Source organism: Typopeltis vanoorti, chromosome 5 (assembly GCF_054136105.1).
Source record: "Typopeltis vanoorti isolate ZY-2024b chromosome 5, IOZ_Tvanoo_1.0, whole genome shotgun sequence".
Taxonomy (NCBI): domain Eukaryota; kingdom Metazoa; phylum Arthropoda; class Arachnida; order Uropygi; family Thelyphonidae; genus Typopeltis; species Typopeltis vanoorti.
Window position 1 is genome coordinate 148068240 of NC_143553.1, and position 17322 is coordinate 148085561.

At 36.6% G+C, this 17322-nt stretch overlaps 1 protein-coding gene across 1 annotated transcript in view; it reads left to right on the forward strand.

The window, feature by feature from the left end:
* The window catches only part of LOC150106928 (NPC intracellular cholesterol transporter 1-like), a 920722-nt gene that overhangs the window by 614524 nt on the left and 288876 nt on the right, over positions 1-17322 (forward strand). The window lies entirely within an intron of this gene.

Consider the following 17322-nt stretch of genomic DNA (forward strand, 5'->3'; position numbering starts at 1 on the left):
CGAGAGGAAGGAACTGGATTTTATGCGGTTATTAAGGGATAACTATCTGCGACAGCATGTAATGGAAAATACTAGGGGTCAGAGAGTGCTTGACCTAGTAATTACATCTGAGGATTTGGCTGTAACAAATATGACCACATTGCCACCAATCGGTGAGAGTGATCATAGGGTCTTAACTTGGGAGGTGGCTAAAGGTGTAGAATTTTCAATTAAGACAGGGTACATGTGGAATTATCGGGCTGGAAAGTATGACATGCTTAGGAGTTTGATTGGTTCAGTGCCATGGCATGTACAACTGCAAGGACTAGAAGTTGATAGTGCATGGGAGGTAGTTAAGTGCTTGCATGAAGCAATGGCTGACTGTATACCTAGAGTCCGAATAATAAATCAAGTAGGGGTTAAATGGATGAATAACACCATTAAGCTTGAGTTGCAAAAAAAGAAACAACTATGGAGGGAATTTAAGGAGAAGGGTGACCGGCAGGCACATGAATGGTATAAAGCGCAGGCCAGAAGGGTGACGAGTGTGGTAAGAAAAGCAAAAAAGGAGTACGAAAGAACATTGGCCATGCAGGCTAAAGAGAATCCTAAGCAGTTTTTTAGATATGTAGCAAGTAAAAGGAAAAATGTACATGGCAGATTGATTTTAAAGAATGCTGATGGTAGGGAGGTAACTGAATCAGTTGAGATAGTTGAGTTACTGAGTGAGCACTTTGCAAAAGTATATCATCCAGGTGGTGACATTGCAGAAACGAATAAACCAGTAGATTATACGGGAATTGTGGTTAATGAAGTGGAGGTGACTAGTCTATTGCATAACCTCAATGTCAATACATCTGTGGGATTGGATGGTATACCAACTCGTGTTGTACGAGAAGCAGCTAAAGAATTGTCAGTACTCTTGACCATTTTGTTTAATTTGAGTCTCGGGTCTGGGTTAGTCCCGAGCGGGTGGAAAGAGGGGAAAATAGTTCCACTGCATAAAGGTGGTTCCAAGACTGCTGTTGTAAATTACCGCCCGATTAGCATATCAGGAATCATTGTCAAGGTCTTAGAGAAATTAGTCAAGAAAAGAATACAGGATTGGATAGATGAAAATGGGATATTGTATGGGGGACAACATGGTTTTGTGAAGGGTAGATCATGCCTCAGTAACTTGCTCACGTTTTATAACACAGTGACGGCTGAACTGGATAGGGGTAATGGGTTTACAGTGATACTACTGGACCTTGCCAAGGCCTTGGATAGGATACCACATGGAACCCTAATCAGTAAACTGGAACAGATGGGTATAGATATAGGGTTGGTGAGATGGATAAGAGGGTGGTTGAAGGAGAGATATCAAAGAGTGGTTTATTCAGGAGTGGAGTCTAAAAGACGTCTTGTGACTAGTGGAGTGCCACAGGGCTCTGTTCTTGGACCACTGCTTTTCAATTTGTTCATCAATGATATTGGAAAGAATCTGAGAGGAAGTGTTCACTTGTTTGCTGATGATGCAAAGTTGGGTAGAGCAATTGTGAGTGCACAAGATGTCAAAATTTTACAGGATGATTTGGATAGTTTGGAGGACTGGGCTAGGAAAAATGGATGTGAATTTAATGTGGCAAAGTGTAAGGTTATGCACTTTGGGGTGAAAAGAATAGCAGCAGTATATCGCATTGGTGGAATCATACTCCAGGAGATTGATGAGGCCAGGGATTTGGGAGTGTTGGTGGATAGGGAGTTGAAGTTTAGGGGGCACATTGCAAAAGTAACTAAAACAGCTCACCAAATCACTTGGCTTCTGAAAAATACTTTAACATGCAGAGAGACGAACAAGTTGTTGTTCCTCTGTATTGAGCCTTGATAAGACCCCATCTGGACTTCTGTGCCCAGCTATGGACACCAGGGTTTCTTTGTGATGGGGAGGAAGTGGAGAGGGTCCAGAGACGAGTGACCAAGATGATAGCAGGTCTGTGGAATGAACCTTATGAGAATAGGTTGAAGATTTGTGGGTTGCAGAAATTGGACGATAGGCAAAGGAGGGGTGATATGATTGAGACATTCAAATTACTGAAGGGTTTTTATAAGATTGATCCAGAAGATATTTTTGAAAATATGACTGGTGGTGGGAGGACTAGGGGCCATGCATGGAAGCTGGGCAAGAGCGTGGTTGACAAGGGTGTTAGAGCTAGGTTCTTTACTTGGAGAGTGGTAAATGAGTGGAATAAGCTTCCAGAGTCTGTTGTGGGTGCTACGACCGTGAATGAGTTCAAGGCAAGGTATGATAGATACTGTGTGAATGTTGAATAGTTGTTCTTGACATGATGTTAGGGCCTCCCTCGATGAGTCTGTCGACTCCTTGGAGTTTCCCGGAACAATAATAATACTAGACAATTATTATTATTGTATCCTTCATGGATCAACAGACTCATAAGATCAACTTCTTTTTCTTTCATGCTTACACGGTGATCAGAATAAATTACGAAAATTATGAGTAATACCATTACAGTGTTAGAGTAAAACTATAGTTTAATATAAACCAAAATATACACTCGACGTTTCGACCTTCACATTAAGGTCATCTTCTAGAGTATACATATATACACCTAAATCTCTTTCTACACGATAGATGCATTTCTAAAAATTATGTGTAAATAGAATTCGCTTAAAAAGAACTACTGACTCCATAGAAAAAGTGAAGATTGGTTCCAAGCCTGAAATATAAGAAAAATTATTAAAACAAACAAACATTAAATTCGTTAGGATAATAAGATTTTTATTTATATTTCATGGAGAACACACATACATATAATGAATTTTAATAACTTTAAAAAAAACATATTCATTTCAGTTGTTGCTAAGGATGCTATAAAAAAAATGTTATTCGCTATCAGTTTCTGACAATAAACGCGAAAGCTTTCATTTTCATGAGACTGTAATATCACTAGAACTACTAGATATGGTATTATCGTCATCGACTTCCACCTCAATTTGTGGAATTCTTCTTGTCATGTCTTGAACAAAAGTACCACTGGTTGTTTTAGTAGTTTTAGGCATGAACTCAGTTATTAATCGCTGTGTTCATGCTTTAGATAAGTCGTGATATAATTCTCTGTATGAAGACATTAACAACTTAAGCTCACGTGAAAACTTCCCAGCACGTTCTTCGTTTGGATCATGTCGGGCAAAATAATTGCCTAAATTACTGGCCACTTTAAGACCTTCTTATAATTATATCAGCAGTAAAAGTAGGATTATCTTGATCATTATCATTAACTTCTTCGCTTTCAGGAGTCTCAGAACCAATCTTCACTATTTTGTCTTCACTAAGAGGTTTATCAATTAACAATTCTTCGATATCTGCCGACGTAAGATCATCGACACCTTCTCTGCCAATTTCACATGCCAAACTTATTATATTGGGGAATTCTGCAGTATGATTGAAGGGAACGAGCATTCTCTTTAACACATGCAGGCCAAATAGCTTTCCAGCATGCATTCATAGTTTCTGGTCTCAATTCAGATAACAATAATCGAACCTGATCAATACAATCCATAATTGAAAATTTTTTCCACACATCCATAACTGATAGTGTTTTGTCATCATTTAGCTTGTTCAAAACGTACTGAAATGTTCGTCTGACATAATATGTTTTAAAAGTCACAATTATACCCTGATCTAGAGGTTATAGCAATGATGTAGTATTGGGTGGCAGAAAAAAAAAATTGCACATTTGGGTATTCTATGGCAGGATGACCGGGTGCATTATCAAGAATCAAAAGCACTTTAAATTCGAGACCCTTGTCATTCAAATAGCGTCTAACTGCTGGCACAAAATATTTGTGGAACAACTCAGTGAAGATATCAATGGTCACCCAAGCTTTTTTGTTGGCCATCCAATGAACTGGCAATTTTTGTAAACCTATGCCTTTCATTGGCTGTGGTCTTAATGATCGATTTATGAGCAGTGGTTTTAACATCAGATCTCTTAAAGCATTCGAACTAAATAGGAGTGTTATACGATGCTTAGCTGCTTTGAACCCACCAACAGTTTTTTGCATTTTTGATATGCAAGTTCTGCTTGGCCTTTTTTTCCAGAAAAGGCCGGTTTCATCCATATTCCAAACTTGTTCACAAGTGTAACCTAAATCTTCAATTATTTTAGCCAGTTTTTGTGGAAATGCTTTATCAGTTGTTTCATCAGCAGAAGCCGTTTCACATTTAATTTTTATACTATGAAGAGCATGTCTTTTAATAAACTTAGCCAGCCAACCATTGCTTGCATGAGATGAAGTATCTGGCTGCAGTTTTTTAATCTGTTCATAAAATCTCAATGCTGATTGCTTGATGGAATTTCCGTCAACTGGCATTCTTTTTTGTACATTATCTTCTATCCACATCACTAAAGCTTTTTCTGCCTTTTCTAGAACAACATGTTGTGTATGATAATTTCACACTCGATTTTGTACCAGAACATACCACTTTTCTGATAGCATTTTCATTTTTCTTTATAGATCTGGCAGTTGATTCACGGACTCCAAAATGCTTACCCACAGCCATTGCACCTTCCCCAATTTGAAGACTATCTAAAATTTGAATTTTTATATCCAAGGAAATGGCTTTCCTCTTTTTTTTTTTTTGGTTATCGGCAACATCATGTGAGGGCTGGATTAAAATCTTTGGTTAATGAAATGAAAGTTTTAAAATTACATATAGCTTACCAGTTATTATTTCTTGGAAAAATTATTAATTTTATAACTCGATTTTTATTTTGATTTCACTTAATTTAAAAAATGCAAATGCAAAAAATGCAGTAACTGTGTTGTCTACTCAAATACCAAATTCAAACTGCTAAGAACTGTTTTTTTATGTGCAGTCAGTTATGTAATTCGGGGAATTCCCAATAAATGAAATTTGTAAGAATTTAGAATTTTCTTAATTGAAACGAGAATGCAACTCTACAAAATTCTCAGAATTTTCTTGAATTACTGATTTTTTCATAACTTAGACTTTAGGTTGGTCGCATAGAAGTGAATAAAAATCGCATAAAAAAATTTTTTTTTTAAATAATTTTTTTTTGATATCCCAATTCGCGTAATTCGTTTAGATGTTCATACAGAAATAATCGATGAATATTTAAACAGAAAATAAAATTACTTATATGAGTATACATATAAATTGCAACTAGTATGTATAGTGGCCAATAAAAAATGAAAATTGCTTAGTGTCCTAAAGTCAGGGTTTGCTGGAAACTAATTGGGCTGAATGTATTCCATCCAGATTCTTGGGATTTTTAAGCTCCCATTATTATTAAGATTAGGGTGGTTAATCAAAATTTCACAGGCTTCTTTAAATTTCTATTCATACCAAGTTTTTGTATGATGCAAAGAACAAGTACTTTTCCAATCAATTCGGTGTAGGGTGTTAAGAGCGTGATCTGAGAGGCCTGCTTCATCAAAATTATTATATTTAATGTGTCCTTTTGTGTGGATAGGGGTTGTATGTCCATTTTCCCTAATATAAGGCGTTATTATTTAGAACGGGCAACTCCAGGGAGTCCTTAGACTCATCAAGGGAGGCCCTAACATCATGTCTAGAACAACTATTCAACATTCACACAGTATCTATCATACTTTGTCTTGAACTCATTTACAGTCATGGCACCCACAACAAACTCTGGCAGCTTATTCCACTCATTCACCACTCTCCAAGTAAAAACCTTGCTCTAAACACCCTTGCTAACCACACTCTTGCCCAGCTTCCATGGATGGCCCCTAGTCCTCCCACCACCAGTCCTATTCTCAAAAATATCTTCTGAATTAATCTTATACAAACCCTTCAGTAATTTGAATGTCTCAATCATATCGCCCTTTTCCGCCTATCAGCCAATTTCTGCAACCCACAAATCTTCAACCTGTTCTCATAAGGTTCATTCCATAGCCCTGCTATCATCTTGGTCACTCGTCTCTGAATCCTCTCCACATCAAGAAGAAACCCTGGTGCCCAAATCTGGGCACAGTAGTCTAGATAGGGAGGGTCTTATCAAGGCTCGATACAGAGGAACAATAACCTGTTTGTCTCTGCTCGTCAAAGTATTTTTCAGCAACCAAGTGATTTGATGAGCTGATTTAGCCACTTTTGTGATGTGCCCCCTAAACTTGAACTCCCTATCCAACAACACTCCCAAATCCCTGGCTGCATCAATCTCCTGGAGTACAGTTCCACCAATGTGGTATACTGCTGCTAATCTTTCACCTCCAAATTGCATAACCTTATATTTTGCCACATTAAATTTTATTCTTTGTTTATTGCCCAGATTTTACTGTCATATAATAATGTCGGCACTGCTAAAGTATTGTATATTTTCAAGCATGTTTCTTTTTGTACTATATTTGGGTTGAGTGTTCTATTTATCAAGCCTATAATCTGTAAAAATTTTGAAGTTCTTAATTTTGTCTTTTTCTCCTTCATATGATATTTCACATCCAAGATAACTGAACGTATTTATCTGTTTTATTATTTTATTATTGACTCTTTTGCTTCTAACTGGAGTTTGTCCACAAAATGCCATTGTTTTAGTTTTATCTATGGAAATTTTCATTCCAAACTGTTCTACTATAATGTTTAAATTATATATCACTCTTTGTAAATTTTCTTCCTTATCTGATATTATTACCTGATCATCTGCAAATAATAGCATATTTATTTTGTTATTCAAGGAAATTTCTATACCTAGATTGTTTAAGGTGTTCCACTGTATTAATATTTCATTAATGTAAATATTGAAAAGTGTTGGAGACAGGGAATCCCCGTCCTACTCCTTTGTTTATAGATTGTTTTTCAGACAACTTTTCATTTATTTTTATTTCATTATCTTTATATATATATTGCATGTAGTAAAATATTAGGTATATTTATTCTTTGTAATATATCAAACAGTATATATCTTTTTACTTTGTCAAATGCTTTTTCATAATCTATAAACAAAAGATGAGTTTCCAAATTAAATTCTCTTCTTTTTTTCTATAAGTAGTTTTAAATGGAAAGCTGCATCCATTGTAGAGCATCCTTTTCTAAATCCATTTTGACATTCTAATAATATTTTTTCACTGTATATTTTTAGTTTTTCATTCAGTATTCTACTATATATTTTGTAGCATGTATTTAATAAACTAATACCTCTGTAGTTATCAGGTTTTGTTTTATCCCCCTTTTTAAATATAGGTATTACTATGCTTGTTTTCCATTCTATTGGTATTTGTCCATTTGTATATATTTTATTTAAAAGTTTTAGTAATCTTGATGAAATTTCTTTCAGCAAATTTATACAGTTTGGAGTTTATCGCATCTTCTCCTGCTGATTTGCCATTTTTTATTTTATTTAGGTTGTCCTTTAATTCCATCATTATCATATCATTTAAGGTATTTTGTAAGTTTCTAGTGTAATTATTTTTGATGCCAGTATTATCCATCCAAAGAATCTGTAAAGTAATCCAAGAATTCTTTTACATCAATTTCACAATTTATATTTGCAGTTTCTTTTATATCTGCATTCATGTGTTTTAGTATTTTGTATGCACTGGGTCTTATTTTGTATATGTCATTTTCTAGATAAGATGCAAATTTTTCCCAGCTTTCTGTCTCTCTTTCTGGTTTCTCTTTTGGCTATTGCTCGTCTTTTTTTTTTTTTGTATTCAATTTCATCTTCTTGTTTTTTGCTACTTAACGATCTTTTAAAAGCCAGCTTTTTATTTTCAATTATTGTTTTTATTTCATTGTCCCATATATGTAATTTTTTATTTTTATGATATTTTTTGTGTGTTCCTAGACTTTCATATGTTGCTGATGTGATAATTTCTTTTATATTATTCCATTCTTGTATTTTTTTAAGTAGTTATTATTCCTCTGTTGGTATAAATTTCTTATACTTGAATCATTTAGTAGTCTTACTTTGTAATTAGATTTTGTTTCTCTAGGTTGTTTATTTTTTTGTATTTTTTTGTAGCCAGTTTGGTGGAAATCTTAGTTTTTGCCTGTACTAAATAGTGATCTGTGTCAATTTCTAGCCCTCTTCTAACTTTGATGTCTAGGAAGAGATTTGCTGCTTTTTCATTTGCTATAAAGTAGTCTATTGTTGATTTTTGTCCTCTTGCACAACTTTGTAACCTAATAGATTATAATAATAACAGGACTAGCTTTGATGTAGTGAAGGTGTTTTTTCAGCAGAGGTTAGGCGAATAGTTTTAACAGTTGATCAGTAACTTTAGCATGCTATGTAGATTGTAGTGTAACTTGTTTCTTGGGATATATATACATATACTCCAGAAGATGACCTTAATGTGAAGGTTGAAATGTCAAGTGTATATTTTGGTTTATATTAAACTAAAGTTTACTCTAACAAGGTAGTTGCATCCGTAATTTTCGTAATGTATAAAATCGTTCTCATTCACACTGTACGTATCTTATGCAAAAATCCTTGTTTTTTCTTTTCCTTTTTTTGTTTAAATCAGAAGCAACTAATTATCAGATATCCATGCTATGACAACTTATAAAGATTACTGCTCTCAAATGATGTGATCAGAGTATGTAACTAAAATTCATTTATTCTGTACAAACAAAATATGCTTCTAAATTGACTTTTAGTGTCACTTATGTAAAGTACTTTGCTTTGTATTGGTAACACTAAAAGTCAGTTTACCATTCCATAATCTTCAGGAATACACTACTAGTGTATAACATTTTATTTCAGTTCTTAATGTACAAGGGAAAAAATAGGGCATTGTTCATTGCTCGAACCTCACTCTGTATTTTACTTATGGAATGTTTTACCAGTAGTTTACCATGTATACTGAATCCTAATATCTGCATTGAGTTAATTAGTTACAGGGAGTTTCTCGTAGTTAATAATAATGATGCCCTTTCTTTGGAAAGATCATGGTTTGAGTGATGGGAAAGGACATTTTTCTCTTGTGTGAAGCATTTGCATTCTACCAGAATAGATATTTCTGTTGTCACTGTTCATCAGATTTGGTACTGTTAGTTTTTAGCATTAACATCAAAAGACCACAGTAAAAGAAATGAAGAGAGGGGGAGGAAAAACTGATGTGAATATGGAATTTACATAGTGAAGGGATGATGAATAGCTATTGCACGTGATTTAAGATATGTAGAGGAGAATAGTCTAGCAGAGAAAAGTCTTAAAGTCTAGCATGCCCTCATTCTGCAAACTTGAGAATCACAGGAAAAATCCTTGAACATTGCTTTAAAACTTAGCACTGATTCTTCAAATCCTCTCTCCTCTCTTTAATAACATTGAATCTACTTGCTATCAGTTTATCTTGTTTGTTCACTTCTTTCTCATCTTTTGCTATTCCATCTTTATACCAAATGACCATCATTCTGGCTGAAAGTGATCTCATGTTAAATGCTGATTTAACAATTCAAGTATTTCTTCTGCAGTAGCTTCTTGGCTACCATTTCCATCAGCTGGTATCTTTCTCCAATAATTTTTCTTCCTCTAGTAGTTAATAAATTTTAAAAATTTTTTCTTGCATGAATTTTTTTTTTCTTATCTATAATGATATCTTCTCCTACCAGATAAAGCTGACCTCTTGGCATTGCTCATTCCTGTCAATGCTTTGGCATAGGTGAACATAGCAAATCACCTCCTGCCATATCAGGTGATTTGTGGTTTTATGACAAAAAAAGACATCAGACAAATGCTTAACAACTTGCATACTAAAACGTTTTCTTGTCCTGATGGCATCTTTCCAACTGTCATTGGACATTGTGCTAAGAGCTAACACTTGTCCCCTATCATCTCTACATTCTTGTACTTGATTGGCATTTATCTCAGTGCTTTGAAGAAAGCATATTCTTCATACCCCAAAAGAAAAAGAAATTCAATTAAACTACTGACTGACCATTACATCAGGTCTTTACAAAATAATGGGAAAACATCATCAAGAGTTAAATTTTCCACTACCTTATAGCTTGCCAATTAATCAACAACCACCTTTCTGCATTCTGCTACTTAGGTTTGTGATAACCTCTTAGTCACAAACGCCAGACACATCATGGAAAGGTTTGGAGAATGTGCCATTACTCTTAACATTTCCAGACAATTTGAGTGTATGTAACATCAGGGTCCACTGCACTGCATGTCATGGTAGAAATCCCTTTGAATTTCTCCACCCAAGAGTGCCTCATGGCACTGTTCTATCACTACCCTCTTTCTCCTGTACATAAATAACCTATTACCACTAATCCTATCTGCAGCCTTTGTTGATGAATATGTAGCCAACTGTTTTAAGAAGGGTTTTTGCTATGTTGAGTCATTAAATCTGAAGGCATGTCTGAAATTCAGAGATATATTCATATTAAAATTTTTTGTTTCATAATTGATAGAATGGATAGCTGGATGTGTAATTTATTGCAACTTAGCATACAGAGGAACAACAATAGTGAATATATGTTTTGGAATTGCCATATAAGATTTAAAGAGTTTAAATCTTATATGGCAATTCCAAATATTTATATAAGATATAAACCTCCATATAAAAGTGTCTTAAATTGACTATTGCTAAACTTAAATTGTATATCAGCAGCTAGAACCGTAGTATGTTCAGAAGGATGCAAAATAAGGATACACATCTCACCTGTTTTCCATCTGCATAAATAAAATAGCTGAGTTTAATATCTCTAAGTCTGGTGGTAAGTCATATACATTGGCTATTCATAGCCATATTTTTTAAGGAAAGTACAGTGTAGACTATTTTATTAACTAAAACAAGTAAATAAATAGTGTTAATAAAATTAATACTTCCAATATTTCGGCAAAGTCAAATTGCCATTGATTGGGGAACAAAATATAAGATGTGCACGCAGGCACTGTACTAAGTAATGAAGAAGAAACACGTCAACTGAGACTAGGCTTAAAGTCCTAAATAATGCCTCTTAGTGGACTAAATTGGATGTCCTTTGCTGTTGGGCTGAAGTACGGAGGATGAGAGCTTCCGAAATTTGGGACAGTTTCATGCAATGAAATTTGTTGAAGTTAGGATAGTTTCTTAAGGCAGAAATAGATTCAAGGAAAAGTCTTTCATATTCATATTTGCTGCGATGGAGTAGAGCGGCTTTCTCCCAGCATATCCTATGGCGAGTGTTCAAAGCATGTCAGCAAGTCCTGAGCAGCTGTAGTGATAGAAACAGATAGTCCTTATGTTCAGCAATTCTGATATTGACTCTTCTGCCTGTTTGGCCATAGTAGGATGGTTTATAACTACAGAGCACCTGGCAGGTCTAAAGACTGTTACTGGTTTTGGTTTGGTGGAATGGATAAGAGATGCTAATTTTTTTATATGGTCTGTAAGTGGTTGAAAGGGATTTTTTTAAGATTTTTAATTTCCTTGGTACAGTCTGTTCTGGAGAGACAGCGGGTGTGTGGGTTTAGGTTTTGATATTTTTTAAATATGGTAGAAATTGGCCATTAGCTAAGGTTTTGTGAATATGGCCAAGTTCAGTGGCGAGGGTATTGTAATATGAACTAATTAGTTTAACCCTGTTATAAAGTTTTAATAATTCCATACTTTTTGGGGGAGTGACAGTTTTTGAATGTATATGTTTTTAATATCTGTACTTTTGATATAAGCTTCAATGCCATTTTCCCATATAGAATGATAGTAAGTGTAGTCATTATCCATTTGTGTTTAAATGAATCTCAACTCTTCAGGATTAATTTGAATAACTGCTGTATATAATTTTGATGTTATATCAAAATCAGCATAAAAAAAAATAGTTGCAGAAATACACAGGATTGTGGGAAAATTTCAGCTATCTTTCAATGGCAATTTGGTTGTCACCGCTTCTTTTTTTTTTAATAAAAACAATTCATGTCTGTACTCACTAGCCTTCAATTATCTGTGTTATTTACAGACTTTCGGATACGTAAGTTATAATTGATTTTAGCACCTTATACCACTATATTAATAGTTAATATTTTTTGCTAACTTCTCTCATTCTACATTTCTTCTCTCATTCTAGAATTTATACAACTGGCTCCCCACAGTTAGCAGCTTCGCTTAAGCTGCTTCAATATTTAATTTACTATTGTCTCTAAAAACGTTCAGTGAAGCATTTAGCTAAAAACTTTTAGATATTTAGGCATAGCCAAAATTATTTACTTAAGCATAGTGAATGCATGGAATGGTGTCCAGAGAGGTATGAGTGCTCTGATGATGAACAAGTTTAAAGAGAAATAAGAGAATCGTGATTAGCATAGGCCCTCCATGATGAAACTTTGGGCTATGCAATATTTCAGAGCTGCTTCGAGATTCCCATGTAGTAATAATAAAATAATGCAGCTCTTCCTTTTCAATGTCTGATTTACACATCACAGTAACTTCTTCAGCATCAAAAAATTAGACATACTTGTTTCTGCTCTTGATGTCAAAAGAAAAAAAAAAACTTACAGTATTATATAAGCAAAGTGGATATTAGATATCCATCATTATTTAAAAGCCAAATGTAGAAACTAAACTATGAAAGACACTCTTTATTTTAGTATTTACGTGCAGTATTTAATGAACTCAGGGGCTCACTTTAGTGAGTATGGGCATTGCAAACCTGAGGTACCTGATGCATGCATCTGTTATATTATGTGTAGACTGGTCCCCCCCTCTTCATCCCTTGCTTCTTTCTTTCTTCTCTTCTTGCTCCTTCCCCTGAATGCTATTAGAGTATTCAAGGGAAATCTTTCCTATTTTGCTGTGTCATTTTGTCTTGTGCTAACAGGACATTACCAAACACTGTAACATGATCAGGCCATCAAAAAATGTTCATACCGCATTGTCCGTCGCGCAGGTTACCAAGGGACGTGTTCGGGTTTTAGGCAGAGGCACCCGTTCGAAAAATATGTTACAATCTCCCTTAGACACCACTCCTCAGCACTCTGCTAGAGGAAACTCCATCAATGGGCCCACTACCCATTTGGGGAGATGTTTAGGGGCAGCGCAAAGAAATAGTTCTGCAAAAGATGGAAATGGCAACGACAAAGGCACCAGGCTATGTCTTTAGGCAACTGGAACATCTTCTGACAGAGAAGGAGTTGGAACTGGTCGAGGAAGCCAAGCGCTACCGGCTAGACTTAGTCAGGCTTTCTTCGACCGAGAGGAGAAACTCTGGAACTGTTGACCTGGATAAGGGGTGGAAGCTCTACTACTCTGGTGTGAGCCAGACAATGTCTGCTCAGGTGGGTGTGGGGATACTCACAAGCCCCCAGCTGTCAGACTGTGTTGCTGAGTGGATCCCATTGGGGGACAGGTATGTGTGTTAAGGCTTCAGGTGAAAAACCATGATTTGGCTGTGGTGCAAGCATATGCACCTAATCTGGAGTCAGAATACTCTGCCTTCCTAGAGGAAGTGGATGCTGCTTTTGACAGGGTGGCAGACATGGAATCAGTCCTGCTAATGGGCGACTTCAATGCACATGTTGGAACAGATGACCAGACTTGGAGGGGTGTGGTTGGGAGGAACGGCACCCCTGACCCTAACACGAATGGGTTGAAATTATTGGACTTCTGCTGTACTAACAGCTTGTCCATAATGAATACCTTCTTTATACCTGGTACAGGGATACACTAGAACAAAGGTCTCTGATCGACTTCTTTATAGTCTCAGGACCTATTTTCCTCAGTGTTGGATCTTCGTGTGAGAAGAGGGGCAGAACTGTCAACTGACCACCACCTTGTTGTGTGCACTCTATGGCTTCAAAAACCAGATGCTACCATCAACGCTGGTAGGCCTAAGCAGCTATACTGCGTGAAATGGGAGGCATTGGAAAATGAGGCTGTGAGGAAGAATTTTGCTGACGACATTTCCTCCAGATTCAAAGAGATTCCCAAGCATACTGCAGATGTTGAGGAGGAGTGGAAGCTGTTCGGAACAGCTGTCACTGCCTCTGCACTCATGCTGTGGCAGAAAGCAGCTCGGCGTGGCAACGGGCAGTGAGAAAAGGACACCTTGGTGGAACCAAGAGGTCCAAATTCTGTCCGGACAAAAAAGGAGTCCTACCTAACATGGCTTAGGGTCAGGTCACCTGAGATGCGTTTGTAGTATGCTGAGGCAGTAAAGACAGCAAAGCAGAAGGCTTGGGAATCCTTTGGAGAAAGATTAGACTCATCCTATGCAAATGCAAACAATGTATTCTGGCAGACCATCTGCCGCCTTCAAGGGAGGAAATCGTGCACAGCAAGGGCATTCTCCACAGATGGAGGGAATACTTTGAGAGCCTTCTTAACCTGGGTGTCCCAGCAGTTGTGGACATCCAAGAGGTGCAGAATGGAGCAATGACTAGTCTCACAGCAGAAGAGGTCCATTTAGCACTAAAATCAGGCAAGGCTGCTGGTGATGATGAAATTCGGCCTGAAATGCTAAAAGCCTTAAATCAAGACTGTGTTATATGGCTGACTTGAGTGTGTCAGGCTGCTTGGATATCTGGGCGAAAGCAATGGCAGACAGGCATAATAATACCAATCTTCAAGAAGGGAGACCAGAAGGATTGCAGTTACTAGGCATCTCTGCTCAGCCTGCCTGGGAAAGTGTATGCTAGGTGCTTGGAAAGACGGTTCAGGAGCATAGTTGAGTCAAAGTTCCAGGAAGAACAATGTGGCTTTCATCCTGGTAGAAGCACAACTGACCAAATCTTCACTTTAAGGCAAGTCTTTGAGAAATCTTGGGAATATGCCAAGAATGTCTAAACATGTTTTGTGGACTTGGAGAAGGCATATGACCGGGTTCCTCGGGATAAGCTTTGGCAAGTAGTACAGGAGTATGGAGTGGATGGCCAACTATTAGCTGCCATCAAGTCCCTTATTGAATGCCCAGAGTTTTGTGTCATGGTAAACAGCACAAAGTCTTAACCTTTCACAGTCTTTGTTGGCCTCTGCCAAGGGTGTGTTCTATCACCCCTTTTCATAATATTTATGGACTGGATTGATAGGCACAGCCGAGGCAGTAAGTGTGTCAGAATTGGAAGATGTAGCATTGGACATCTGCTTTTTGCAATGACCTAGTTCTGCTTAGCTCTTCCACAGATGACCTCCAGCAGACCCTGGATAGGTTTGTAGCTGTTTGTGCAGACAGTGGAATGAAGGTCAGTGTGGCCAAAACCGAAACATTTATGGTCTCAATACAACCATTCCAGTGCACTCTACATGTGAGTGGAGTCCCAATGAGGCAGGTGGAGAAGTTTAAATACCTTGCGTCCATATTCACGAATGATGGAAAGTGGGACATAGAGCTAGATACTCGAATTGGCTTAGCAAGCTCAATATTGCGGGAGCTTGGCTGTTCGATTAAGCCAGAAGGCAAAGCTGGTGATGTCCCTAAAAATTCATGATGTGTTCACAAGAGGACAGTTTGGCTAATTTGCTAGCTCCTTTGGCAAAGTGGACAACATCTTCTCTCTGACAGGCTGTCAGTTTCAATTCCACTGTGGTATTGGATGTATATTTGAATGCCTTTTAGCCTGTAGATTATTTTTATTGCCCAGTGTCCACCTTGCTTATTAGAAGCCTGACGTGGTTTAAACTTCCATGTTAGATTTTTAAAGTAGAGCTTTGAGCTTCCACATTATCAACTAGTCCATGCACACTACCAGTGTACCGTAGGCTTTTTATAGTCTGCAGTGCATGGGATTCATATGATTTACAAAAAAAAAAAAAAAAAAACTATTGAACCTATAACATAAGCAAGGATTTCTTCAACATTTTCTTACTGTAACTGCAAACCCACTGAACCTTCTTCTCTTTCCATTATTACATCTGCCTGTATTCTTCAGAACAGTGAGATGTTCCTAACACTTACATTCTCAAATTAAAGAAAAAATCTGAGCTCCCTCTTTCTGCGTGCACCTGTCACCAGTGTAACATAGGTTCTGCAGTCTTGTGTGTAGAATTTATATTCCAGTATTTGATAGATCTAGATACTGTATAGAAGTATAAACTTTGTAGTAATTTATTCCTGTTTATACATTATTCATTAATATAAATCACTGTTCATTGCTGTAAACTTCCTTTGCAGACATTAGAATGTAGATAACCTGTATTTTCAGCTTCTGAACCACTTATAGCATGCTTTTTACAATTGGTTTTTCAAACGTTCACAAGTAGGATCTCTGAAGGGGTTGGAAGGGTGATGTTTAGAAATTTATTTTACATAATTTATCGATATGATTATATATATTTAGTAGCCACTGAAATGCAAACCTATTTGTGTAAACTGTTGTGCCTCAGAGTGAATAATGGTTTTTTATTGCTGCAATATGAACCCTAAGAAGAAGATACCTTAAGAGGATATCCAAAACTCATATTATACATTGGAGCTGTAGGAAGACAAGTTTTATACCTTATATATCTAATCTTTATGGGGGAGGAAATCAAAAGAAAAAATCAGCTATCCAAAAGTGGGGAGATTAACTTGTCTGATTTTTCCTCAAACCATGTATGTAATTCATGCAGTTGTGAAAGTACATCTGTTGGTAATGTTTTCATTATAATTTTCACCCCTCACACACCAACTTAGTGCAAAAAAAAGTGTTTTATTTGTTTTCTCTAATTGCCAATATTATTTAAATAGTAATATCTCACTTTGTGAAGTTTGGCACAATATGCAGAAATGAACTCTGGTCAGTTTGTGTTTTGTATTGTGCAACAAGTACCATCTTCCTATTGGAACACACTGACTCCATTGTTCTCTTATCTTGTCAGATTTTTTATTGAGCCCATACAATAGATTAGTTAATCAACCTCAAGTACATTAGTACCATGTATAGGTAATGGGTTGATTATTAGCAGCATTTGAATGCCCACTGTCTATACTGTTTCATCTTGATTTTAATTGTAGCACCTGGCATGGTTATCCAAGTGACTAGCATCTCTAGTCTCCTGTCAGCCAGCCAGCCAGCCTTGTGTTTAAATCCTGTTTTTTGCATGTTTGTAGGTGATAAATGATTTTCGCCCAAAACGAGACCACTAGCCTGCTTGTTTTGGAGCCTGGGCATGCTTGCAAAACATCATGTTTTGGGCTTTAGAGATGGTCCTAAATTCTCTTTGTCTATGTAGAGTACTAATATACAACTGGTTTATAACCTGTTCTTAACAGGAGTCATATGATTAAAAAAAAAAAAAAATCTCCACTCCCCCACAATCATGGCCTCTTCCATTGTCTGCTGAACCATTCCTCCACCTTTGGTTACTCTGCACAGCATGAATATATTGTGAAGTCTTCTAACCCTTAAGTGCTGCCTGCTGTGATTTCTCTTCGTCTTTTGTGCAGGCTCA